This window comes from Lepidochelys kempii, chromosome 13, assembly GCF_965140285.1.
Source record: "Lepidochelys kempii isolate rLepKem1 chromosome 13, rLepKem1.hap1, whole genome shotgun sequence".
In the NCBI taxonomy this organism is placed as follows: Eukaryota; Metazoa; Chordata; order Testudines; family Cheloniidae; genus Lepidochelys; species Lepidochelys kempii.
The window spans coordinates 31,538,742-31,550,945 of NC_136392.1; the positions used below are offsets into that span (position 1 = coordinate 31,538,742).

General features: G+C 50.4%; 1 protein-coding gene across 2 annotated transcripts in view; it reads left to right on the forward strand.

The window, feature by feature from the left end:
* Nucleotides 1-12,204, forward strand: part of LOC140897398 (fer-1-like protein 4) — a 160,510-nt gene that overhangs the window by 12,079 nt on the left and 136,227 nt on the right. The window lies entirely within an intron of this gene.

A 12,204-nucleotide genomic window follows, 5' to 3' on the forward strand; every position in this document is an offset into this window, starting at 1 on the left:
TAGCTGATGACAGAACAAGGAGTAATGGTCTCAAGTTGCAGTGGGGGAGGTTTAGGTTGGATATTAGGAAAAATTTTTTCACTAGGAGGGTGGTGAAACACTGGAATGCATTACCTAGGGAGGTGGTGGAATCTCCTTCCCTAGAAGTTTTTAAGGTCAGGTTTGACAAAGCCCTGGCTGGGCTGATTTAGTTGGGGATTGGTCCTGCTTTGAACAGGGGGTTGAACTAGATGACCTCCTGAGGTCCCTTCCAACCCTGATATTCTATGATCAAACTGACCCCTCCTGCCCTTAAAAAAACAAAACAAAACAAAAACTATCAGGTATGAGCATTTCAAGGGCAAAAATGGGTTCTTCAAAGGCTCAGGGTTAAGTTGTCTGGCCCAGGAAATTTACTAAGGAGGGGGCTGATGCCATCACAAGCATAGGATCTCACCCCCAACACCCCTTGTAACAAGGATCCTGTGAGTTCCCTCCAGTATGTGGCCAGGTATGCTGTGAATGCCCCGTCTTCACCACCCATTGCTGTCTGCCAGCGGTGAAAAGGCAAAGCACAAATAGCCTAGCAAGTCCTTTTCCTCCTCCAGCTTAGACAACATGTGAGACGTACAGTTGCCACTCTCACCTCTGAGTGATAGAGGCACTTCCTGCACTGCAGGCTGGGGACACAAGTGATTTGCTGTCACCAGCTGTGGCCAATCTCTGATGCTTCAGACGAAGGGGAAAATAAATGGTTTTCAAAACTCAGAGTAGCACTCGACGCAATGGCAAGGCGGAAGCACACAAACCAACAGGAAAACGCATGTCAAGTAGTGGGGCATCAGCCAATGTGCAAGGCTACAAAGAATTCCTCAGCATTATGCGAGGGAAGAAACAAAAATTGTAACCAAGCAAAGCCAAAAACTGTAACCAAGCAAAGCAAACCATCATTCTGAGGACGATGTAAATTTCAAGCCGAATACCAAGGCAACATATACAGGCTGATGTTTCAGGAAATACAGACAACACAAAAGCCACTTCTTTCAGCTAAAACCAGCGAATTCACGAACCTAGTGACTAGGGTTGCCAACTTTCCAATGGCACAAAACCAAACGCCCTGCCCCTTCCCAGAGGACCTACCCCTGCCCCATCCCTCTTCTGAGGCCCCACCTCCGCTTGCTCCATCCCCTCTCCCTCCATTGCTCACTCTCCCCAACCCTGGCTCACTTTCACAGGGCTGGGGCAGGTGGTTGGGGTGTGGGCGGGGGGGTGTGAGGACTCTGGCTGGGGGTGCAGGCTCTGGGGTGGGGCTGGGGATGAGAGGTTTGGGATGCAGGAGGGGGCTCAGGACTGGGGCAGGGTGTTGGAGTGTGGGAGGGGGCTTGGGGTGCGGGGTCCCGGTGGCACTTACCACGGCTGCCAGGTCCCTGCAGCCCCTAGGCACATGGGTGGCCAGGGAGGCTCCTTGTGCCATCCTCCCACCCGCAGGCACCACTCCTGCAGCTCCCAGCCAATGGGAGCTGCAGAGCTGGCACTTGGGGTGGGGACAGTATGTGGAGCCTCCCTGGCCACCCATGTGCCTAGGGGCTACAAGGACCTGGCGGCCACTTCTGGGATCCATGAGGAGCTAGGGCAGGCAGGGAGCCTGCCTTAGCCCATGCCTCCACTGCGCTGCCAGCTGGACTTTTAACAGCCCAGTCGGCAGTGCCGACCGGAGCCGCCACGGTACCTTTTCTACCAGGTGTTCCAGCTGAAAACTAGATGCCTGGCAACCCTACTAGTGACATTAAACCTAAGCCTAGTAATTAATACAACAGACACAAGCAAAACAGAATACATAGCAAAAGTAGACAATAGAACACAGTATCCCTGCAGTAAAGCTACTAAAAGGTTACCAAGATGTATTTGAAGACTGGGATGTCTTCCAGGCTCACTACACCTAGCAACAGATTACATGATTCAGCCAGGATGGCACAAGCATTGCAGAGTACCCATTGCATTAAGAAGAAGAAAAAAAGAAAGAAAGAAAAAAAAAGAATGGAAGCAACAAAGCAAATGAAAAAAGAAGACAACGTTGCTCAAGTCACAGAGCCCGTAAGTGGGATAAACAGCCACTGAGAAGCCAGGCCAGCTGCTTAAACAAAGCATCAAAAAGAACTCAATCCCAAACGCCTACAACTGAAGAAATATTACCTGACTTGGCAAAAACAAAAATATTATCAGTACTTTATGTCAAAGATGCATATTGGCAAGTGCTACTGGGTAATGAAAGCAGCAATCTCACCATATTTTGGACGCCAGCAGCAAGATATAGATGGTTGAGAATGCCATTGGGATCAAACCTGTAGCAGAAGACTGTCAATGCTGCCAACAAGACGTACAAACAAGATTCACAGGGCTCAGGATCATAGCTAAGGATGTTCTGGTGTATGGACAAGAAGACAGCATGGTGGAAGCTGTAGGAAATCACAGCCACAACCTCGTCTGTCTGCTAGTAAGAGATAAGGAGTAAATCTACTACTGAATGAAAACGGGATGAAATTGTGATTGACTGCAGGACCATACATGGAACATCTGGTGACCTCCCAGGGGCTATGATCTGACCACAAAAAGGTAAAAGCCATTCAATAGGTCCACATTCCTCGTGATATTAGATCAGTTCAGACAATTAGGATTTGTAAACTGACAAAATTCTTCTTTCAAACATCTCAGATGTCTGTGAACCCCTGTGGTAACTACTGGATAAATATGCAGTCTGGACATGGTTATCTCAGCACAATGCCACCAGCAACCACCACATCTACTGAAGAGTTGATGACCAACTATCCCATCTGAAATGCTACCTTATGAATGACAAGGGAACCAGATGCTGTGTTGACCATGAGGTGGGGGCTGAGGCATCTCTCCTACAAAAGGGAGAGGTGGTAGCTTTCATGTCAAGGTCATATCACCGAAGACATGTCCAAATTGAAAAGGAATGTCTTGCAATAGTGTTTGCATATGAAAAGTTTGACCAGTCTGTTTAATAAAAGAAAAGGAGTACTTGTGGCACCTTAGAGACTAACCAATTTATTTGAGCATGAGCTTTCGTGAGCTACAGCTCACTTCAGCGGATGCAAGTGAGCTGTAGCTCACGAAAGCTCATGCTCAAATAAATTGGTTAGTCTCTAAGGTGCCACAAGTACTCCTTTTCTTTGAGCTCCCTGAGTCTCTCATTATTTAGGTTGGATATTAGGAAAAGCTGCCTAGCTGTCAGGGTGGTTAAGCAGTGGAATAAATTGCCCAGGGAGGTTGTGGAATCTCCATTGTTGGAGATTTTTAAGAGCAGGTTAGACAAATAACTGTCAGGGAGGGTCTAGATAATACTTAGTCCTGCCATGAATGCAGGGGGCTGGACTAGACGACCTCTCGAGGTCCCTTCCAGTCCTACGATTATAAGGCATGTTTGCTAACCCTTTACCCCTTCTCATGGCTCTCCTCTGAATGCTCTTCAATATAACATCCTTCTTGAAGTGTGGACACAGGATTCCAACAGTGATCACACCGGTGCCAAACACAGAAGTAAAATAACCTCTTTACTCCTATTCAAGATTCCCCTATTTATGCATCCAAGGACCACAGTAGCCCTTTTGGCCACAGCATTGCACTGGAAGCGCATGTTCAGCTCATTATCTAATATATGGTGCCCCAGCTTGTATGTATCACCTACATTCTTTGTGCCTAGGTGTTCCAGGATGGGAAACCATTCCAAGTAGAAAGTGACCATAAGCTGCTTGAGAGCATTTTTTAAAATGCTAGAGGCCCTAATATGCCTTTAAGCACATGTTACTGAAACTGCAATTTAGATGCACATTGCAAGAAAGAGATTGAGATGTACATAGCTGGGTGCTTATCCAAACCTGCCCTGTGGCATGAAAATATGGCAACGGGTCATGAATATGAGATCCTCAGCCTGATAGAAAGCAACACTCAATGATTGCCTGTTCTGTTCATTCCCTCTGAACCATCTGGCACTAGCCATGGCAGGATACTGGGCTAGGTGGTTCATTGGTCTGACCCAGTATGGCCATTCTTGTGTTCTTAGCAACTAAGCCAGTGTTACATGCCAATTTCAAGGCATGTCTAGACAGAATTTGAGGACAAACCAATACAAGATTTACAAGTGCTCACATCTGCCCTTCTGTCAGGATGGGCAGACACCAAGGGAAAGGCCCCCTGGCCTCTCAAGAACCCCAGAACTAGCAAGACAAGGTGAGTGTACAAGACAGCATTGTACATAAAGGCAGCTGAGCCTTGATCCACAAAGGAACTTGGGAATTGTGATTCTGAGCCTAAATTTTCAGTGCCTAGAAAATCACTGGAGCAACACTAGGCTCCCTGTGCAATGCATGGGGAGAGAGAGGCGCCTTAGCATGTGACCCACACAGTCAGCACGTCTAAGCTAGCCAGTGGGGGACGATGATGAGGGATGTATTCAAACCCCACTCCTCTGAGGGAGAAAGGTTCCGGAGCCAGGGCTGCAGGGAAGCGCCTATCTCTGACTGTGATCTATGGACTGGGGGAAGATGATGTTTACCTCTACAGGATTGGACCCTGCAGGGAACACAGGAAGGTATTCAGAGGCCAAAATAGTTGGGGGAGCCTCACTTACAACCCCTAGTCCAGCGGCTAGGATACTGCCCTGGGCTGTAGTCCAGTCCAGTCCCCCCTCTGCCTACTGAGGAGAAGGGGTTTGAACAGGGGTCTCCTCTCTCTCAGGTGAGGGTATGAGCCGCTGGGCCAGAGAGAGTCTCATTGTCTCTGGCCCGACGTCGGTAGGCAAGAGTGAGAGATTCTGAGGAAGGCCTCTAGCAATCTTTCCTGCTGACATGGCTCCACTAAACAATTACATATCAATTGGGCCAGAGGAAGACAGAGTCCCTTTACAGCCCAGTGGTTAGTGCTCTCGGCTGAGAGGTGGCAGATCCTGTTCAAACCCTTCTCCTTCCAGGCAGATGGGACCTGAACCAGTGGTTTGCCACGTCCCAGCTGCGTGCCTAACTACTGGGCTAAGGAAAAGCCTTTTGGTCTGTCTTTGTCATCCTTCATTCCACGCCCCCCTCCCACCGCCAAACTTGTGCCAGTGCAGTTAGGCAGCCCCTGAGTGTGCCCACTGGCTGGGGCCTGCAGGGTGGACAGGATTTGCCTGCCTAGCTTCTCCTGGGTCCTGGATCAGTCTGGGGCTGAGGTGTCTGGGTGCCTGCAGAGAGGCAGCAGTGCTCATGCTCAGAGGCAGAAACACAGGAGCTTGCAGCTGAGAGGGACTTTTGTGAATTGCAGTGCACCTAAAAATGGGACTTAGATGCCTAAATCTGGGGGTTAGGCACCCAAATACCTTTGTGGATCTGGGCCTAGAATCATCATATCCAGATCACTGGGAGAAAACACCCTGAAGAACACATCTGAACTGTCCTGGACTAGAAGCCTGTATCTGGAAAACCAAAGATGCTATATACTGGCCAATCATGAGAGTGATCATGAGGGTGTCTGAGAGCTGGTGTGCAGCTGTGATTCATGTGGGGAAATGCAGGCTAAGCAGCAAAACCAGACAATGAAAATACATAGTGTTCCTAACAGACCTTGGAGCAAAGGAGGAATGGACCTTTCAACACAAACCACAGAAGTCAGACTTCTGGGAACTACATGAACTGTCCGGGAGTGAGTTTCCATTTCACTTGCCGGGAGTGAGTTTGTACATCTTATCTGGCAGTGGGAACACAGTCATATCATATCATCACCATACCAGCAACAGGGAAATGAAAAAGCCGAACCGGCAGTTAAAATTGCTAAAACTCTATTTGGTGTCCCTAAGCTATGGTTGCCAGAAGCTGGGAATGGGCGACGGGATGGATCACTTGGTGATGACCTGTTCTGTTCATTCCCTCTGGGACATCTGGCATTGGCCACTCTCGGAAGACAGGATACTGGGCTAGATGGACCTTTGGTCTGACTCAGTATGGCTGCTCTTATGTTCTATTAAAGAGATCTGCACAAAATAAGGAAAATGTGTAGCAAGCCATTCCTGAAGGGAGAAACAGGCTTTCAGTACAGCACTTGATGCCAAGATGCGTGCATCCCTTGGTGCCGATAGCCTCAGCATCATTGCGACCGGCAGGAGTGGAAGGAGCAAAAAGGAAGAGTGACACAAAGGCCAAAGGCTAGTACAACAAACAAGCTAAAGACTTCCCAGAACTACAACCGGAGACCCTGTCAAGACCAAATGATTTCCTCAGGACAAATCATGCACTTGCAAACAAGTTAGACACGTTGAAGAGATGAACCCTTGTTCATATAGCCTAGCAGTGGAGGAGCACGTTTCACTGAAACTGCACCTATGAAGGCAAGACCAAAACATGGATGTGAAGGATGGTGAAATACACCCTCCACTGAGACTGGATCAGCAGGACATGGAAGAAACCCAGATCAATATTGGAACAGAATCTCAAAACACCACCCCACCAGAGATCCAGGAGCAAATAGGTCATCTGTTGACTCACCCCCTCCAACATCAAACTGCCTGAAGGGATATGCAAGACTTGGTACAATACTAAGCTGTGACAGAACAACCCTCCCAGAGGAAAAGACCTTAGTTGCCAAGCACATTACGAGTGAGTGACTAGAGTTGCTGTCCAGCCGTAGAGGTGCTATGAACAGCAGGGTCTGATAACCTGCTACATACGTTCCATTCTATGGGATTCATATTTAATTTTACCAGCTCAGAGGACGGTGACAAAAGGAACGTTACAATAAATAGCTTCCCACTAGGGGGCACTAGAGCCTGGTTGTGTGTAGGGACTTGGAGAGCTCAGCTTGGGGGGAGAGTTTGGTGGGTGGGGAAGGCGTGAAGCCAGAAAGCTGTGATGTTATTTCCCTAGGTGGGAGCAGGTCTAGTGGGACAGGTGTATCGCTGCCTTCCGTACCCTTACAGCCAACGCTGTGCCGGGATCCGTGCACTCAATAGGGCCACTCTAGCCATAGCCCAGGCTGGAAAAGCAGCACAAACCGCGGAGGCCAGTGATTCCAGCATGGAGCCAGCATCACAGGCATGGCCACAGTGCTCTGTCAGCCCTCTCAGAAAGGTCTGCTGCTCTCTGGGGGCCCAGGCCAGGCAGGATCCTGCCCCTCTACCTGCTCAGCGTTGGGGGCAGTGAGAATTGTCAGGGATTGGACCAACTTGCCTCTGTGCCAGGACACAACGGAGAGTCCAGCAGGAAAGGAGCGGAGCTTGAGTTGCTTTCCAGGTGGTGCTGCATTTACACCTGGCTCACGCAGAGACTGGCATCAGCCCAGCAGCTGGTGTCAATTAAAACTGATTTCATCCATCTGGTGCCACCTTGTGTGCAGAACAACCCTAGGTGTATTCGCACACAGCCTGGCACCAGGATGGCTCAATCCGGTTCAGGAAACTGGTGCCAGTTTGGGTATAGACCAGACCTTCTGTCTGGCTCCTCTGCCTGGTTTGGAGGGGGGTGCCACCAGCGGCTCTCCTGCCAGTGCCATTATTCCCCTCCCGCAGGTGACAGCCACAGCCCCTGGCATTGCTTTTGTGGTGTTCCAGGAAGTGTTTGTGCAATAAAAGAATAAAAGGAAATAACCACGGGCTACCTGCAGGATGATTCACTCCTGAGGAATGGGCAGCACTGTGTGTTTACCTATGACAGACTGGGCTGTGGGCTGCTGGTGGCATTCCTTAGCCACTAGCCTCAAGGCCAGGCTGTGGGTGAGAGAGCAGGCGAGAGGAGGGGGAGGGCACGACCGGCACTCAGGGTGGTGCATCTCCAGTGGCCTGGTGACAATGACCATCCCTGCATTTCTCAGCACAGGAGGCGGAAACCAGAGAGAAGGGCAGTCAGGCCTGGCCTCTGTGTACAATGCAGATTTGGGGCAATCGGAACAACGTGCGAACTCCGCTCAAATTCCCCACAGTGTTTCAGTCAAAAAACCCATAAAACAATTAGAAAACTTCAAACTCTTTTGCTCTGAAGTGACTTTTTGTTTTAAAACTTCTTTCAATTAAAAAAATGGGGAAAGGGTGCCTCACATGGAAGGCTTTTCACGTTGAACTAACCCCATTCAAAAATAAACTTCTTGTAACTGGCAGCAACCAGAAAAATGGGTTACTCACAGCCCGCTGAGGAATTGGGTGTAGCCCAGTGCATTTAGAAATGACATTCCTAGCCAGTGGCAAAGACTGGGACATCCTGCAGGCCATGTCCCCCAGGGAGGCCGGCTTTGGGCATGTAACTAGGTTGCAGTCATTTTGTGTCTTCCAGATGCTCTGTTTGTCCCTTGTGGGTGTTTGGCCAAAGCTGGAATATTTTGGTCTCCGGAGGGAGCTGCTGTGAGAAGTGGGCTAAGCCCCAGGACTCGGGTTGCCTCTGACTTTATGGAGCTGCCCCTCCATGTGGCCACAGTCAGAGTGGCCATCCAGCACTGAGGCTAGCTCAGAATGAGCCAGCCAGCTCCTGACAGCAGGGGAGACTGATTCATGGTCTCTGGGACTGCCCCCCCCAGTGCAGTTTCTCCCTGCCCCCATACTGGTGTCAGATCCTTTACAGCAGGGAGCTGCTGGAGGCCTGGGCTTGCTCAGCATTATAGGGTTGCCAACACTCCTGGTTTCACCAGGAGTCTCCTGGAATCTGGCTCTATCTCCTGGAGGCCACTGAAGCCAAACTGGGAGATTTTAGGCCGCTAAAAGTCCAGTGGTGCAGCAGGGTTAAGGCAGGCTCCCTGCCTGCCCTGGCTCCACGCTGCTCCTGAAAGCAGCTGGCACATCCCTGCGGTCCCTGGGTGGGGCGGGGAGGCAGGTGGCTCCGTGTACTGCCCCTGCCTCCAGCACCAACTCCACAGCTCCCTTTGGCTAGGAACTGCAGACAATGGGAGTTGTGGGGGAGGTGCTTGCGGGCACGGGCAGTGCACAGAGCCCCCTCCCCCAGGGACATGCCAGCTGCTTCTGGGAGTGGCATGGGGCCAGGGCACACAGGGAGCCTGCCTTAGCCCTTCTGCACCACCACCCGGGAGCCACCTCAGGTAAGCGCCTCCCAGCTGGAGCCTGCACCCCCCACACCCTAACCCCCTGCCCCAGCCCTGAGCCACCTCCTGCACCCAGGCTCCCTCCCAGAGCCCAACCCCTCACCCCCTCCCACACCCCAACCCCCTTCCCCAGCCCTGAGCCCCCTCCCACACCCAAACTCCCTCCCAGAGCCCAAACCCCACAACCCCCCTGCACCCTATCCCGAACCCCCTTCTGCAAACTCCCTCCCAGAGCCTGAACCCTGCATCCCTTCCTGCACCCCAACCCCCTGCCCCAGGCTCAGCCTGGAGCTCACTCCCACACTCCAAACCTCGTGGCTCCAGCCCAGAGCCCAAACCCCCTTCCACACCCCTGTCCTGGCCCCGTGAAAGTGAGTGAGGGTGGGGGAAAGCGAGCAACAGAGGAAGGGGGGATGGAGCGACTGGGGCGGGGCCTCAAGGAAGGGGCGGGCCTCAAGGAAGGGGCGGGGCAAGGGTGTTTGGGTTTGTGTGATTAGACAGTTAGCCACTCTTCTCAGCAATAATGGTAATAGCTCTTCCCATTAAGGCCTTGGCTTCACGGCTAACATAGGTGGTTTTTACCTCAGGGTAACTAATACGTGTGAGCTAACCTGAGGTCAGCACAGTGAAGACCAGGCACCTTCCATTTAGCGCAAGGTAAACAGTCTGAGGCTGACCACGATGAGTTTACCTCAGGCTAAAACGAAAGGGCCTGGTCTTCATGGTGCCTTTACTCAGAACAGCTCACCTGCATTAGCTGCCCTTTGGTAAAGACACCATTTTTTTTAGCCCTGACGTGCCCCCCGAGGTTTAGACATCTGTAATGATTTACACGGTTCTGCCACTCACTCTCACTCCAGAAAAGGGCGGGGGCTCTGACAACAGGCAAAGGTAGAAGGTGGCTTCCTCTGTTAGCAGCTAACTGTAGTTCTCCCGAATAGCAGCGTTGCCAATTCACTTGTAGCACAAGTCCCGTGATCGCTGTTCCCTCTAAGCTGTGCGTGTGTGCGTGCGCACACAGATCCTAAACCCCGCGCACACGGCGAAACACCACACGCACTAAAATTTGCACAGATGCACAAAAATTTGCACAGAAGAACTTTTTTATGCACACGGCCTGTCAAAAATTAGAGGGAACATTGCTCGTGATAGCTGGTGTTTTTCTTCAAGCCCCAGCTTCTGGAGTCAGGGGATTAGGTGAGACTCTAAGCTTTCATTAACATTTTTTTAGCCCTTTTGAATCTGGAGAAACACTTGAAAATGTGACCCTAAAAACCTCAAGACCCAGCCAGCCTATAACAAGAACCCCACTGGATTCATTTAAAAAAATCAACCATTTTAAAGCCAGTCTTCTGATTTTTGAACACTTAGGGTTGGCAATACTGTAAGTGCCTGTGTACACAGAGGGCCCTGGCACCGTAGATCTTAATGTGGTATCAGAGGTGCACCTGTGAAACAGCTGCTTGGTGCCGATTATAAATGATGTGCCTACGGGTAATGGGCCGGAGCGGAGCCACATGTAACAGACCCCCCGAAAGGCCCCAGTGGCAGGGCAGCATCAGAACTGTCACAGGGTCCCAGCTAACTCTGGATGAGAAACATGCTCAGAAATGCTGGCTACGCTTCAGGCCTCAACGTGCTCTTTTTGAGAACAATGTCGATGGCCAGGTGAGCCGCGCCCTCCGCCAGGGCTGGAGAAGCTGAACACGTGTTCTGAGCATTCATGTTCGAGGGGTGAGCACAGCCCATGCCTGGGAGATGGTCAAGCACCAACTAATCATCACCAGACTAACAGGCTGTTTCCAGCAGTGTGGCCAAAAGCCTGGAGACTCAGTCAAACCTTCCTCAGAAGCCCGTAGGCAGTAGCAGGTGCTATGATGTTGAACGCATTTGGAACACAACCACAACTGGCATTTCTGTGCAGGATTTTGCAGAGAACAGGCCATAATGGTGCAGCACTATTGAAACAGATACACAAAGGGATGCCAGAGGCTTGGGGGGTTGTCAAGGTTCCTCCCCCACTCTGAACTCTAGGGTACAGATGTGGGGACCTGCATGAAAAACCTCCTAAGCTTATCTTTACCAGCTTAGGTCAAAACTTCCCCAAGGTACAAAATATTCCACCCTTTGTCCTTGGATTGGCCGCTACCACCACCAAACTAATACTGGTTACTGGGGAAGAGCTGTTTGGACACGTCTTTCCCCCCAAAATACTTCCCAAAACCTTGCACCCCACTTCCTGGACAAGGTTTGGTAAAAAGCTTCACCAATTTGCCTAGGTGACTACAGACCCAGACCCTTGGATCTTCTGAACAATCCTCCCAACACTTGCAGCCCCCCCTTTCCTGGGAAAGGTTTGGTAAAAATCCTCACCAATTTGCATAGGTGACCACAGACCCAAACCCTTGGATCTGAGAACAATAAAAAGCATTCCATTTTCTTATAAGAAGACTTTTAATAGAAATAAATAGAAATCACCTCTGTAAAATCAGGATGGTAGATACCTTACAGGGTAATTAGATTCAAAACATAGAGAACCCCTTTAGGCAAAACCTTAAGTTACAAAAAAGATACACAGACAGAAATAGTTATTCTATTCAGCACAATTCTTTTCTCAGCCATTTAAAGAAATCATAATCTAACACGTACCTAGCTAGATTACTTACTAAAAGTTCTAAGACTCCATTCCTGGTCTATCCCTGGCAGAAACAGCATATAGACAGACCCACAGACCCTTTGTTTCTCTCCCTCCTCCCAGCTTTTGAAAGTATCTTGTCTCCTCATTGGTCATTTTGGTCAGGTGCCAGCAAGGTTACCTTTAGCTTCTTAACCCTTTACAGGTGAGAGGAACTTTCCCCTGGCCAGGAGGGATTTCAAAGGGGTTTACCCTTCCCTTTATATTTATGACAGGGGTGGAGCATGCCTTTTGTCTTAAAGGGGCACTGTCCCTATTGTGAGCACCCAGAAATAGCAACATGGGCCGCCCATGGTATAATTTTATTCACAGCCATTGTGTCCTCACTAGTTTGTGCAGCCAGACTCTGCTTCTCTCCAGCACTCTCTCCAGCCGGCACAAAATGCCCCAAGAGGGCTGCTCCAGCCGGGGGTTCAGGAAGGCTAAGGAGCCCCAGTTGCTTTCAACTCTGGCCACTC